At 43.3% G+C, this 15,696-nt stretch overlaps 1 protein-coding gene and 1 long non-coding RNA gene across 2 annotated transcripts in view; both read right to left on the reverse strand.

The window, feature by feature from the left end:
• Window positions 1–15,696, reverse strand: part of PGAP1 (post-GPI attachment to proteins inositol deacylase 1) — a 1,319,879-nt gene that overhangs the window by 611,085 nt on the left and 693,098 nt on the right. The gene's annotated exons all lie outside the window — the stretch shown is intronic.
• LOC138644906 (uncharacterized) lies at window positions 7,937–8,930 on the reverse strand. Its single transcript, XR_011314681.1, has 6 exons — window positions 8,764–8,930; window positions 8,617–8,688; window positions 8,452–8,532; window positions 8,296–8,361; window positions 8,147–8,212; window positions 7,937–8,064 (listed from the first exon to the last, which is right to left on the reverse strand). It is a non-coding gene; the product is annotated as an uncharacterized lncRNA (long non-coding RNA).

Consider the following 15,696-nt stretch of genomic DNA (forward strand, 5'->3'; position numbering starts at 1 on the left):
CTTGTCTATTTGTTTTGCTGGAAGCTCTGGGACGCAAAGGGTGTACCTCCGTGCCGTTAGTTCGGTACGGAGGGTCTTTTTGCCCCTTTGCGTGGTTTTCTTTAGGGTTTTGTGTAGACCGCAAAGTTATCTTTCCTATCCTCGTTCTGTCTAGAATATCGGGCCTCACTTTGCTGAATCTATTTCATCCCTACGTTTGTCTATTCATCTTACTCACAGTCATTATATGTGGGGGGCTGCCTTTTCCTTTGGGGTATTTCTCTGAGGCAAGGTAGGCTTATTTTTTCTATCTTCAGGCTAGTTAGTTTCTCAGGCTGTGCCGAGTTGCATAGGTAGCGTTAGGCGCAATCCACGGCTGCCTCTAGTTGTGTTTGGAGAGGATCAGGGATTGCGGTCTGCAGAGTTCCCACGTCTCAGAGCTCGTTCTATTATTTTGGGTTGTTGTCAGATCACTGTATGTGCTCTGACCTCCATGTCCATTGTGATACTGAATTGCCTTTCATAACAGTACAGGAAGCCAAAAGTACTAATGATTCTCAATAGAGGGAAAAAAAGTTCTGAGACCATTTTTCTTTCTTGGCTTTGTGTTTTGTCTTTTTTTTCCCCTAGACATTTGGGTGGTTCAGTACACAGGTGTAGCGATGGACATTAGAAGTCTGTCTTCATTTGTGGATCAGCTCTCGGCAAAAGTACAAAAGATTCAAGACACTATTGATCAGAAATCTATGTTAGAACCAAGAATTCCTATTCCTGATTTGTTTTTTGGAGATAGAACTAAGTTTCTGAGTTTCAAAAATAATTGTAAGTTATTTCTGGCCTTGAAACCTCGTTCCTCTGGTGATCCAGTTCAACAGGTTTTGATTATTATTTCTTTTTTGCGCGGCGACCCTCAGGACTGGGCATTTTCTCTTGCGCCAGGAGATCCTGCATTGAGTAATATCAATGAGTTTTTTCTGGGGCTCGGATTGCTGTACGATGAGCCTAATTCAGTGGATCAGGCAGAAAAGAATTTGCTGGCTCTTTGTCAGGGTCAGGATGAGATAGAGGTATATTGCCAGAAATTTAGAAAATGGTCAGTGCTCACTCAATGGAATGAATCTGCGCTGGCAGCTATGTTCAGAAAGGGTCTCTCTGAAGCCCTTAAGGATGTCATGGTGGGATTTCCTATGCCTGCTGGTTTGAATGAGTCTATGTCTTTGGCTATTCAGATCGGTCGACGCTTGCGTGAGCGTAAATCTGTGCACCATTTGGCGGTATTACCCGAGCTTAAACCTGAGCCTATGCAGTGCGATAGGACTTTGACCAGAGTTGAACGGCAAGAACACAGACGTCTGAATGGGCTGTGTTTCTACTGTGGTGATTCCACTAATGCTATCTCTGATTGTCCTAAGCGCACTAAGCGGTTCGCTAGGTCTGCCACCATTGGTACGTTACAGTCAAAATTTCTTCTGTCCGTTACCTTCATCTGCTCTTTGTCATCATATTCTGTCATGGCGTTTGTGGATTCAGGCGCTGCTCTGAATTTGATGGACTTGGAATATGCTAAGCGTTGTGGGTTTTTCTTGGAGCCCTTGCAGTGTCCTATTCCATTGAGAGGTATTGATGCTACGCCTTTGGCCAAGAATAAGCCTCAATACTGGACCCAGCTGACCATGTGCATGGCTCCTGCACATCAGGAGGATATTCGCTTTCTGGTGTTGCATAATCTGCATGATGTGGTCGTGTTGGGGTTGCCATGGCTACAAGCCCATAATCCAGTATTGGATTGGAAATCCATGTCGGTGTCCAGCTGGGGTTGTCAGGGGGTACATGGTGATGTTCCATTTTTGTCAATTTGGTCATCCACCCCTTCTGAGGTTCCAGAGTTCTTGTCTGATTACCGGGATGTATTTGATGAGCCCAAGTCCGATGCCCTACCTCCGCATAGGGATTGTGATTGTGCTATCAATTTGATTCCTGGTGGTAAATTCCCAAAAGGTCGACTGTTTAATTTATCCATGCCTGAGCACACCGCTATGCGCAGTTATGTGAAGGAATCCCTGGAGAAGGGGCATATTCGCCCGTCATCGTTGCCATTAGGAGCAGGGTTCTTTTTTGTAGCCAAAAAGGATGGTTCGCTGAGACCTTGTATAGATTATCGCCTTCTTAATAAGATCACTGTTAAATTTCAGTACCCCTTGCCTTTGTTATCTGATTTGTTTGCTCGGATTAAGGGGGCTAGTTGGTTCACCAAGATTGATCTTCGTGGTGCGTATAATCTGGTGCGAATCAGGCGAGGCGATGAATGGAAAACTGCATTTAATACGCCCGAGGGTCATTTTGAGTATCTAGTGATGCCATTCGGACTTGCCAATGCTCCATCAGTGTTTCAGTCCTTTATGCATGACATCTTCCGAGAGTACCTGGATAAATTCCTCATTGTGTACTTGGATGACATTTTGATCTTCTCGGATGATTGGGAGTCTCATGTGAAACAGGTCAGAACGGTTTTTCAGGTCCTGCGTGCTAACTCTTTGTTTGTGAAGGGATCAAAGTGTCTCTTTGGTGTGCAGAAGGTTTCATTTTTGGGGTTCATCTTTTCCCCTTCTACTATCGAGATGGATCCTGTTAAGGTCCAAGCCATCCATGATTGGACTCAGCCGACATCTCTGAAAAGTCTGCAAAAGTTCCTGGGCTTTGCTAATTTTTATCGTCGCTTCATCTGCAATTTTTCTAGTATTGCCAAACCATTGACCGATTTGACCAAGAAGGGTGCTGATTTGGTCAATTGGTCTTCTGCTGCTGTGGAAGCTTTTCAAGAGTTGAAGCGTCGTTTTTCTTCTGCCCCTGTGTTGTGTCAACCTGATGTTTCTCTTCCGTTCCAGGTCGAGGTTGATGCTTCTGAGATTGGAGCAGGGGCTGTTTTGTCGCAGAGAGGTTCTGATTGTTCAGTGATGAAACCATGCGCTTTTTTTTCCAGGAAGTTTTCGCCTGCTGAGCGGAATTATGATGTGGGCAACCGATAGTTGCTGGCCATGAAGTGGGCATTCGATGAGTGGCATCATTGGCTTGAATGAGCTAAGCATCGCGTGGTGGTATTGACTGATCATAAGAACCTGACTTATCTCGAGTCTGCTAAGCGTTTGAATCCTAGACAGGCTCGTTGGTCGCTGTTTTTCGCCCGTTTTGACTTTGTGATTTCGTACCTTCCGGGCTCTAAAAATGTGAAGGCGGATGCTCTGTCTAGGAGTTTTGTGCCCGACTCTCCGGGTTTATCTGAGCCGGCGGGTATCCTCAAGGAAGGAGTAATTGTGTCTGCCATCTCCCCTGATTTGCGGCGGGTGCTGCAAAAATTTCAGGCTAATAAACCTGATCGTTGTCCAGCGGAGAAACTGTTTGTCCCGGATAGGTGGACAAATAAAGTGATCTCTGAGGTTCATTGTTCGGTGTTGGCTGGTCATCCTGGAATCTTTGGTACCAGAGAGTTAGTGGCTAGATCCTTTTGGTGGCCGTCTCTGTCGCGGGATGTGCGTTCTTTTGTGCAGTCCTGTGGGATTTGTGCTCGGGCTAAGCCCTGCTGTTCTCGTGCCAGTGGGTTGCTTTTGCCCTTGCCGGTCCCGAAGAGACCTTGGACACATATCTCTATGGATTTTATTTCAGATCTTCCCGTCTCTCAAAAGATGTCAGTCATTTGGGTGGTCTGTGATCGCTTCTCTAAGATGGTCCATCTGGTACCCTTGTCCAAGTTGCCTTCCTCCTCTGATTTGGTGCCATTGTTCTTCCAGCATGTGGTTCGTTTGCATGGCATTCCAGAGAATATCGTTTCTGACAGAGGTTCCCAGTTTGTTTCGAGGTTTTGGCGAGCCTTTTGTGGTAGGATGGGCATTGACTTGTCTTTTTCCTCGGCTTTTCATCCTCAGACTAATGGCCAGACCGAACGAACCAATCAGACCTTGGAAACCTATCTGAGATGCTTTGTTTCTGCCGATCAGGATGACTGGGTGTCCTTTTTGCCTTTGGCTGAGTTCGCCCTTAATAATCGGGCCAGCTCGGCTACCTTGGTTTCGCCATTTTTCTGCAATTCTGGGTTCCATCCTCGTTTCTCTTCAGGACAGGTTGAGTCTTCGGACTGTCCTGGTGTGGATACTATGGTGGACAGGTTGCAGCAGATTTGGACTCATGTAGTGGACAATTTGACCTTGTCCCAGGAGAAGGCTCAACGTTTCGCTAATCGCAGACGCCGTGTGGGTCCCCGACTTCGTGTTGGGGATCTGGTTTGGTTATCTTCTCGTCATATTCCTATGAAGGTTTCCTCTCCGAAGTTTAAACCTCATTTCATTGGTCCTTATAGGATTTCTGAGGTTATTAATCCTGTGTCTTTTCGTCTGACCATCCCAGATTCTTTTTTCATACATAACGTCTTCCATAGGTCATTGTTGCGGAGATACGTGGCACCTATGGTTCCATCTGTTGACCCTCCTGCCCCGGTTTTGGTGGAGGGGAATTGGAGTATATTGTGGAGAAGATTTTGGATTCTCGTGTTTCAAGACGGAAACTCCAGTATCTGGTTAAATGGAAGGGTTATGCTCAGGAGGATAATTCCTGGGTTTTTGCCTCTGATGTCCATGCTCCCGATCTTGTTCGTGCCTTTCATGTGGCTCATCCTGGTCGGCCTGGGGGCTCTGGTGAGGGTTCGGTGACCCCTCCTCAAGGGGGGGGTATTGTTGTGAATTCTGTGGCAGAGCTCCCTCCTGTGGTCACAAGTGGTAATTCGGCTGATTCTCTCTGGGAGCTTCCGTTTGTGGAGGAAACTGGTACTGCTGCTTCTGAGTTTCCTCCCTCAGGTGATCTAGTGAGGTCGTTAGGTGCTTCTCTACTTAACCCCACCTAATGCTTTGATTCATGCTTCCTGTCAATGTTCCAGTGTTGGACTTGTGTTTCTCCGGATCATTCCTGTGGCCTGCTGCTCTGCATAGCTAAGTGCTTCTTTGCTATTTGTTGCTATTTTTTCTGTCCAGCTTGTCTATTTGTTTTGCTGGAAGCTCTGGGACGCAAAGGGTGTACCTCCGTGCCGTTAGTTCGGTACGGAGGGTCTTTTTGCCCCTTTGCGTGGTTTTCTTTAGGGTTTTGTGTAGACCGCAAAGTTATCTTTCCTATCCATGTTCTGTCTAGAATATCGGGCCTCACTTTGCTGAATCTATTTCATCCCTACGTTTGTCTTTTCATCTTACTCACAGTCATTATATGTGGGGGGCTGCCTTTTCCTTTGGGGTATTTCTCTGAGGCAAGGTAGGCTTATTTTTTCTATCTTCAGGCTAGTTAGTTTCTCAGGTTGTGCAGAGTTGCATAGGTAGCGTTAGGCGCAATCCACGGCTGCCTCTAGTTGTGTTTGGAGAGGATCAGGGATTGCGGTCTGCAGAGTTCCCACGTCTCAGAGCTCGTTCTATTATTTTGGGTTGTTGTCAGATCACTGTATGTGCTCTGACCTCCATGTCCATTGTGATACTGAATTGCCTTTCATAACACCAGCCACGTAGTATATTGCCCAGCGACGTAGTATACAGCACAGAACATAATGCCCAGCCACGCAGTATATTGCCCAGTTAAGTAGTATATTGCCCAGTGACGTAGTATAAAGCACAGAGCCATGTAGTATATTGCCCAGTGACGTAGTATACAGCACAGAGCCACGCAGTATATTGCCCAGCCACGTAGTATATTGCCCAGCCACGTAGTATATTACCCAGCCACGTAGTAGATTGCCCAGCAACGTAGTATACAGCACAAAGCATATTGCCCAGCCACGCAGTATATTGCCCAGTTACGTAGTATATTGCCCAGTTACGTAGTATATTGCCCAGCCACGTATGTCACAGGTTAATAAATAAAAAATAAACATATACTCACCTTCCGATCTGAGGGCCCCTTGTAGTTCTTTCGCCAGCTTCCGGTCCCAGGGTGTGATGAGGTCACGGTCACATGACCGTGACGTCATGGCAGGTCCTTCTCGCATAGGCACGGAGGACCTGTGATGACCTCGCGGTCACATGACCGTGACGTCATGGAAGGTCCTTGTCGCATACCATCCTTAGCACCGGAACCTGCCACCTTGTTGGAGCGGTCACCGGAGCGTCACGAGGAGCGGGAAAGGCGCTGGAGGGTGAGTATATGATGATTTTTTAATTTTTTAAATTATTTTTAACATTAGATTTTTTTTACTATTGACGCTGCATAGGCAGCATCAATAGTAAAAACTTGGTCACACAGGGTTAATAGCGGCGGTAACGAAGTTAGTTACCCGAGGCATAACGTGGTACGTGACCGCTGGCATTAACCCTGTGTGAGCGGTGACTGCGGGGAGTGTGGAGGAGGCGCTGACTGCAGGGGAGTAGGGAGGGACTAATCGTACTGTGGCCGTCCCTGATTGGTCGCGGCAGCCATGACAGGCAGCTGGCGAGACTAATCAGCGACTTGGATTCCATGACATAGGCCGAGACCAATGAATATCTGTGACAGACAGACAGACCGACGGAAGTGAGAAAGGTCCACATCCTGGACTGAAACGTCGCACATGGGCCAATAAATCACTTTCTTTTTTCCTATTGGAGTGCTGCCTTCATTTTTTGGACTGTAGATATACATACAAACAAAAAGAAAAAAATATATAGAATGATCGGCACCAGAGGAGTACACATAAGGACTTGGATATACATAAATCCGGCCGAGAGGGTACGGTGGAGTTTTTTGCAGACTGTAACTTAAAAGACGAACTTCAAATAATCAGCACAAAAACGCTGGAAACAAAAATCTACACATTGGCTGAAAAAGAGATGCGTTTAATCTGGACCATCAAGTCTTTGAAATCATATATTGAGTATGACCGAGTTCACAGAGGATTGCGAGTTTTTAAAGAAATCTCTCAATTTCAGAGCGATACAACTTTTCAGGAGGAATGGGAGAAAATGCATCTACAATGTTTCCGTAGCCTATTATTTCTGGTAACCTCTCAAAATGAAAAAGAATATACGCTTTTATGTGAACAATTGGAGAAATCTAAGACAGAACTATCTACCTGTTTAACATGATGTACAATAACAAATTGTATTGTGGTACAGTGTTAGCCAAAAAAATTGATGTGAATACTTTTCTGCCCAATGATGATAGAAGTATTCTAGGAGTGATACCTTTATTGGCTAACCAGAAAATAATATGTTTGCAAGCTTTCAGAGCACAGTGGCTCCTTCTTCAGGCAATACTACAGTAGGACATTTGTTAGGGGGTGGGAAGTGTGATGAGTCCATAGATAAGCCATGGAAATCAAATTATAGAACATATAATCACTGCACTCGTACGATGAAGATATTCAGATCATGTGAATAGTTTTATTGAATACGTGTTCAGGTGAAGCGATAAGCACAAAAAACGTTTCGGCCAACCCGTGGCCTTGATCACTAAATCGCTGAAACAAAAGAGAATAAAACGTAGTAAATAACTATGTACATAATATAGGAAAAAAGGAACAATAATACATATTTACATATATACAGTTCAGAAAACATGTCAAGGCTGTATCCAGGCAATGGAGACCATATAGTATCGTACCATCCATGACAAGCAAGGAGAAAAAAAACAATGGAACAAGAGAGATGCATAATAGATAATTATTGACGAGGAGACGGTAGAGAATGATAATACAGCATACCCTTAGGTAGAAGTTCCTTCTTTAAGGTATGTAAACAGTGCTGCTGGGGTGTCAACCAAGGCTAAAAATAGGCAAACCTGCAACGGGTAATGGGATAAAGTGAGCCATACAACTGCATTACTAGTGTTGTAGGAAAAGCCAAATTATAGGTAGCCCCGGACTAAATAGATGTATGTATATAGGTGTATACCGGCCCAATACCATCAGTGGATTAGATATGTGTAGATATATTCCATTAGATAGGTAGTGGACTGAGCGAAGATAATGCCACCCAGGAGGCTATATTGTGCAATTTGACAGAGCTAGATGACGATTCATCACCTTAGTATTAATGGTGTCGTAGCCGCCGTGGTGGAGAGTAGATTTGGTAAATGCACCAATTGCTGTAGGGGTAAACATAGGTACACTAAACCTACTGGTATGAAGGTAACATATAGATGGTAGGCCAAAGAAAAGAGTAACTACCTGTGCTTTTAGGAAACCAACCAAAGTAAATGTTGCATGAGTAGAATTTGGTAAATGTACCAAAGGCTGTAAGTGTAAAAATAGGTACATTAAATATACTAGTATAGCGGTAGCATATAGGTGGTAGAACAAGAAGTAAATGTAACTACCTGTACGTTTAGCGAACCAGCCCGAGCAAATGTTAGATGAGTAGAATATGGTATATGTACCAAAGACTGTAGGGGTAGATAAGAGTACACTAAGTATATTAGTATGAAGGGCACATGTAGGTGGTAGATCAAAAAGTGAGGATAAAGATTCACTACCTGCACGCTTGAGGAACCAGCCAGAGCGAATGTTGAATACTTTAGAAAGGTTCAACCAGCAGTGTGAGGGAACCAGAATAACTACAAAAGGGGAACAGATGATCAAATAAACACCTTCGATGCTACTGGCAATGTACATGCAGCTGAAAAAAAAGGAATCACTACCTATTAATTTATGGGACCAGCCAGAGCCAATGTGTAGAGAGCTAGACCAACGGTGAGAGGGAATCGGTGCAGCTAGAAAAAAACAGATAGCATAAATATGGGGCATGGCTGGGGCTATGAACAACTTATCTGGTAATGGAAGCTCACATCCGTCCTCAGATGTCCGTGGAAGGAGGCCAGGATTAGCGTTGGTGGGCCAGTGGGATGAGCAGACACAAACCGTGTCACTGCAAGTGGTAGCGCTGTAGGAAAGTGCCAAAACGGCACTTATTTATAGTCCTGGGCGGTAGTATGTCAGGTTCGAGTGCAGGGACGCCGGCGCATGCGCAGTGGCGATTTCGGCCGTTCGCACGTGCGCAGTAGGAGTGGAGCCAGATCGGTCAGCCATAGAATGTCTGGGCCTGCGCAGTGTGCGCAAGCCCAGATCAGTGGATAATGGAGTGGACATCAGAGTCTGCATTGCAAGGGCTGTGGGGATGGTCCGTGCCTGTGGAGGGAGGGAGCGGAAATACTGCTGTAAATAAGGAGGGCACCAGACGCTCCTGGGAAGAGGAGGAAAGACCTGCAGCGCTTGTAAAGTGCTACCCATATGGGGAAAGTATATGGACTTGAACATGAACTTGTTAGGGTATGGGTGACTGATAGGAGGCATAAAGGGATGCATATGCTATGAAAGTAAAGGGAATACAGAGGGAACCACCGTACCAAACTGAGGAACGCTATTAGGAGTGAAAGAGACACAATATACATGATGATACACAGAAAACAGTACAAAAAGATACATAAACATGGTTAAATACAGATGCATGGTAGGAGTCCAAACCAAATGAACAAATAAATAAAATAAAGGTAAATGAAATAAAATGGATGAAATGAAATGAAATGGATGAAAAAAAATGGATGAAAAAAAACAGGGCATCATCAACTAGAACTCTGACTGGCCTAAGCAGAACAAGTACTTTCCCCTGTTTAAATTGCAGGTGTTGCTCCAACGTCATTAAAGGCAATGAGATTGTTCACCCGCGAACTGGGAAATCATATCCCATTAAGGAGCACTATACATGTGACACAAACTACGTGGTCTATATCATCAAGTGCCCATGCGGGCTATTATATGTGGGGGAAACGACTCAGGCCATTAAAGATCGAATTTCCAGCCATAAGTCTACTATTAGATGCGAAAAGATTTGGCTACCATTACCACTACATTTTAAGGAGGCAAGACACAATGTGTCACAACTTAGGTTCCAGATTGTAGAAAGAGTTCCTCACCCGAGAAGGGGAGGGAACCATATTCGACTGTTAAAACAGAGGGAAACCTTCTGGATTTATACCCTGGATAGCCTCCACCCTAGGGGATTGAACCGTGAGATCGATTGGCTAATATGATTCATTTTATTTTTCTAGACCTAATCTACTGCACTTGTAGCCACATCCTTCTGCACAATCGAGACGGTAAGACGTAAGACACATACCCCATAGTCTTTTTTCAAACGGTTCCCCCTTTATTTAGTTTTTCATTTCATTTTTTAGTTTTTGTTTTTTTCATTTCATTTTTCATTATTTTTTCATTTCTTTTTCTTTTATTTTTATTTTTTTTTTCATTTTTTTCATCCATTTTTTTCATCCATTTCATTTCATCCATTTTATTTCATTTACCTTTATTTTATTTATTTGTTCATTTGGTTTGGACTCCTACCATGCATCTGTATTTAACCATGTTTATGTATCTTTTTGTACTGTTTTCTGTGTATCATCATGTATATTGTGTCTCTTTCACTCCTAATAGCGTTCCTCAGTTTGGTACGGTGGTTCCCCTTGTATTCCCTTTACTTTCATAGCATATGCATCCCTTTATGCCTCCTATCAGTCACCCATACCCTAACAAGTTCATGTTCAAGTCCATATACTTTCCCCATATGGGTAGCACTTTACAAGCGCTGCAGGTCTTTCCTCCTCTTCCCAGGAGCGTCTGGTGCCCTCCTTATTTACAGCAGTATTTCCGCTCCCTCCCTCTACAGGCACGGACCATCCCCACAGCCCTTGCAATGCAGACTCTGATGTCCACTCCATTATCCTGATCTGGGCTTGCGCACACTGCGCAGGCCCAGACATTCTATGGCTGACCGATCTGGCTCCGCTCCTACTGCGCACGTGCGAACGGCCGAAATCGCCACTGCGCATGCACCGGCGTCCCTGCACTCGAACCTGACATACTACCGCCCAGGACTATAAATAAGTGCCGTTTTGGCACTTTCCTACAGCGCTACCACTTGCAGTGACACGGTTTGTGTCTGCTCATCCCACTGGCCCACCAACGCTAATCCTGGCCTCCTTCCACGGACATCTGAGGACGGATGTGAGCTTCCATTACCAGATAAGTTATTCATAGCCCCAGCCATGCCCCATATTTATGCTATCTGTTTTTTTCTAGCTGCACCGATTCCCTCTCACCGTTGGTCTAGCTCTCTACACATTGGCTCTGGCTGGTCCCATAAATTAATAGGTAGTGATTCCTTTTTTTTCAGCTGCATGTACATTGCCAGTAGCATCGAAGGTGTTTATTTGATCATCTGTTCCCCTTTTGTAGTTATTCTGGTTCCCTCACACTGCTGGTTGAACCGTTCTAAAGTATTCAACATTCGCTCTGGCTGGTTCCTCAAGCGTGCAGGTAGTGAATCTTTATCCTCACTTTTTGATCTACCACCTACATGTGCCCTTCATACTAATATACTTAGTGTACTCTTATCTACCCCTACAGTCTTTGGTACATATACCATATTCTACTCATCTAACATTTGCTCGGGCTGGTTCTCTAAACGTACAGGTAGTTACATTTACTTCTTGTTCTACCACCTATATGCTACCGCTATACTAGTATATTTAATGTACCTATTTTTACCCTTACAGCCTTTGGTACATTTACCAAATTCTACTCATGCAACATTTACTTTGGTTGGTTTCCTAAAAGCACAGGTAGTTACTCTTTTCTTTGGCCTACCATCTATATGTTACCTTCATACCAGTAGGTTTAGTGTACCTATGTTTACCCCTACAGCAATTGGTGCATTTACCAAATCTACTCTCCACCACGGCGGCTACGACACCATTAATACTAAGGTGATGAATCGTCATCTAGCTCTGTCAAATTGCACAATATAGCCTCCTGGGTGGCATTATCTTCGCTCAGTCCACTACCTATCTCATGGAATATATCTACACATATCTAATCCACTGATGGTATTGGGCCGGTATACACCTATATACATACATCTATTTAGTCCGGGGCTACCTATAATTTGGCTTTTCCTACAACACTAGCAATGCAGTTGTATGGCTCACTTTATCCCATTACCCGTTGCAGGTTTGCCTATTTTTAGCCTTGGTTGACACCCCAGCAGCACTGTTTACATACCTTAAAGAAGGAACTTCTACCTAAGGGTATGCTGTATTATCATTCTCTACCGTCTCCTCGTCAATAATTATCTATTATGCATCTCTCTTGTTCCATTGTTTTTTTTCTCCTTGCTTGTCATGGATGGTACGATACTATATGGTCTCCATTGCCTGGATACAGCCTTGACATGTTTTCTGAACTGTATATATGTAAATATGTATTATTGTTCTTTTTTTCCTATATTATGTACATAGTTATTTACTACGTTTTATTCTCTTTTGTTTCAGCGATTTAGTGATCAAGGCCACGGGTTGGCCGAAACGTTTTTTGTGCTTATCGCTTCACCTGAACACGTATTCAATAAAACTATTCACATGATCTGAATATCTTCATCGTACGAGTGCAGTGATTATATGTTCTATGACTGAGAGGACCACTGGTTTCGTTCATTTGCACCGTCACTCCCACAATTGTCGAGTGCTAGCCTTCTATACTCTCTATGGAAATCAAATTAGGCATTTTCTTACAAATGGAGAGGCAGTGGGAACAATGTTCTTTGTTATCTGGAGTACTTCAGGTGGAGGTATGAATTGTATCCATGTAGTGACTCATAAATCCAGGTGTTAAATTGAGTCCTAGTGTCAACGAATTAAACATATTCATTAGTTTGTACTCCCAAATTTTTTTCCCCTGTGGTCCTTAAAATTACCTTTTAGTATTAAGACTTTTAAATCTGTCATAATGTGTCCAGGTCCAGAGAAATGTTTTCCCACCGGTGTGTCCATTTCATTCCTGATTGTGTGTCTGTGTAGATTCATCCTAGTTTGTAGTCTTTTCATAGTTTCCCCAAGATAAATACTTCCAGGGCACCTCGTGCATTGTATCATGTACACCACGTTGGAGGATGTACAAAAAAAGGAACCCATGACCTTATAGTCCTGATTTGTGTTTGGTGCACAGACTATATTTGTTGGTAATATGTGGGTACAAGTTTTGCATTTTTTTGTTGTTACAGGGGCATGTGCCAGTCACTGATGATGATGAGAGGACACTTCTGACAAGGACATTCCTTAAGTTAGAGGGCTGTTTGTAGGAGAGAAGTGGTTGTTCTAGGAACATGTCTTTCAATTTTTGATCTCTATGGAATATGGGTAGGAGATCAGCACCAATTTCCCTTAGGATGCTCATGTGGAGGTTGTATATGACAAGAGGTACCCTGTAGTTATCCTCTCTCAGTTTGCAATCCAGGAGGCTGTTCTTGGGATCCTTGTAGCCCTGTGGATCTGCTCATCTATTACCAGTGGATGGTATCCTTGTTGTAGGAATGTGTTCCTCAGTGATCGCAGCTGTAGTTCCCTGTCTTTGCTGTCTGAACAGATCTGAATATACCTCAGAGCTTGACTGCAGATAAAAGATTTTTTTGTGTGTATTGGATGAAAGCTGTTCCATCTAAGATAAGCCGGACATTCTGTGGGCTTGTGGTAAATGGATGTCTGTATGGCATTGTCCTTGATGTATATGGTCATGTCCAGAAAATGTATTTGGGTCTTAGAAAAGTTGAGGGTGAGCTTGATGGTTGGGCGGTACTTGTTGAAGTTATTGTGGAAGGTGAGTAGATCATCTTTTGAGACTGTCCATATTATTAGCAGATCACCAATGTAGCGGAAGTATGCAAAAGGTTTAACAGAACAAGATGACAAAAATTCTTCCTCTAGTTTCGCCATAAATAAGTTAGCATATTGTGGGGACATTTTGCTTCCCATGGCGCTGCCCATACACTGTTGGTATAAATTGATCCCAAAAGAAAAATAGTTGTGATGGAGCACAAACCTGACAAATTGCAGTGTTGGTTCTGTGGCTAGATTGTTCTTTTGAAGGAAATATTTACATGCTGCAATTCCATCCTCACGAGGAATGTTGGAATAGAGAGACTCTACATCTATGGTGGCCAGTAGAGTGTCCTCTGGAAGTGGGCCCAGCGCTGACAATTTGCAAAGAATATCCGTGGTGTCCTGGATATAGCTGGGCGTGCGCCTCATGAGAAAATACCTAATTTGATTACCTTGGCTTATCTATGGACTCATCACACTTCCCACCCCCTAACAAATGTCCTACTGTAGTGTTCTTTAAATGTTGTGTTTTTTTCTTATTAATCTATTTGTAATCTCGCCTGAAGAAGGAGCCACTGTGCTCTGAAAGCTTGCAAATATATTTTCTGGTTAGCCAATAAAGGTATCACTCCTAGAATACTTCTGTCATCATTGGGCAGAAAAGTACCCGTTTAACAGAAAGTCAAAATAAAAACTTTCAGAACAAATTAGAAAGAAAATTGACACTGTTACAAATAGAAATTAAACAAAAAAAAAAGAAAGAGAAATTATTGAGAGATAAAAGTGACTTTGATATGGGCCAAGTGTTCACTTGGAATAAAAAAACAATAAAAAGGGCTCAGTAGTCTCTAAAAGCCGTTACCCTAAGGGGAGTAAGAATTATAAAAAAGCTATCCATGATGGCTGGATCACTGATTCCGAATCAAGTGCAGCAGAGGACAAAGGTGATGATATCCACAATATTCCAGAAAAAGCAAGTTTGTCAATCCCTTTGGGAAGAAAACCAGACGAGGAGGCAGAAAACACAAATGCCAGGAGAAAATGCAAGCAAGTATCCTGGAGGAAATAACTACAGAAGTAGAAAAAGATGACCTTCAAATAGTAAATCTTTCAAAGTGGACACTCACAGCAGACCATATCTCTCTTCTATCAAAAGGACTGAATTATTGCCTGCCAGAAGAATTTGACCTGACAGACTTTAAAGGGACACTGTCACCTGAATTTGGAGGGAACAATCTTCAGCCATGGAGGCGGGGTTTTGGGGTTTTTGATTCACCCTTTCCTTACCTGCTGGCTGCATGCTGGCTGCAATATTGGATTGAAGTTCATTCTCTGTCCTCCATAGTACACGCCTGCGCTGTGCAAGATTGCCTTGTGCAGGCATGTACTATGGAGGACAGAGAATGAACTTCAATCCAATATTGCAGCCAGCATGCAGCCAGCAGGTAAGGAAAAAGTGAATCAAAAACCCAAAAACCCCGCCTCCATGGCTGAAGATTGTTCCCTCCAAATTCAGGTGACAGTGTCCCTTTAAAGTCTGTGCGTTAGAAAACTCTATTTGCAAAAACATTTTTGTAAGAGTAAAAAACAAATTTCACAGAGCCAAACTTTACAGCTTACCATAGAAAATAAAAACTCCATAGGTACACTAGGCTTCATGGTATACCCACCTCAAAATACATCAGAGAATGACGATCCATCACTACTATTGAGTATAAATGACCCCACTTTACCACGTTAGTAATGGGGTGAATGAAAAAAAAAACCCAAGAAATTCCATTTAGAGGAGGAATTTCTTCAAAATATATGCCTCCAATATCTCCAGGAAATTATGCCATCGATCTTTTTCAAGACATGGTAATTAAAGATGTAGAAGCTATTCTTTATCGCACACCGAGTAAAAATGTAACTAATAAAGAACTAATGGCATTAAAAGATTTAAAAAAATGGGATGACAGTTATTAGAAGAGCGGACAAAGGGGGAAACTTAGTAGTGTTGGATCGCGATTATTACATTGAAGAAGCCCTCACACAATTAGGCGACTCGGTTACATACTGTCCTTTAACTAATAA

This window comes from Ranitomeya imitator, chromosome 7 (assembly GCF_032444005.1).
Source record: "Ranitomeya imitator isolate aRanImi1 chromosome 7, aRanImi1.pri, whole genome shotgun sequence".
NCBI lineage: Eukaryota > Metazoa > Chordata > Amphibia > Anura > Dendrobatidae > Ranitomeya > Ranitomeya imitator.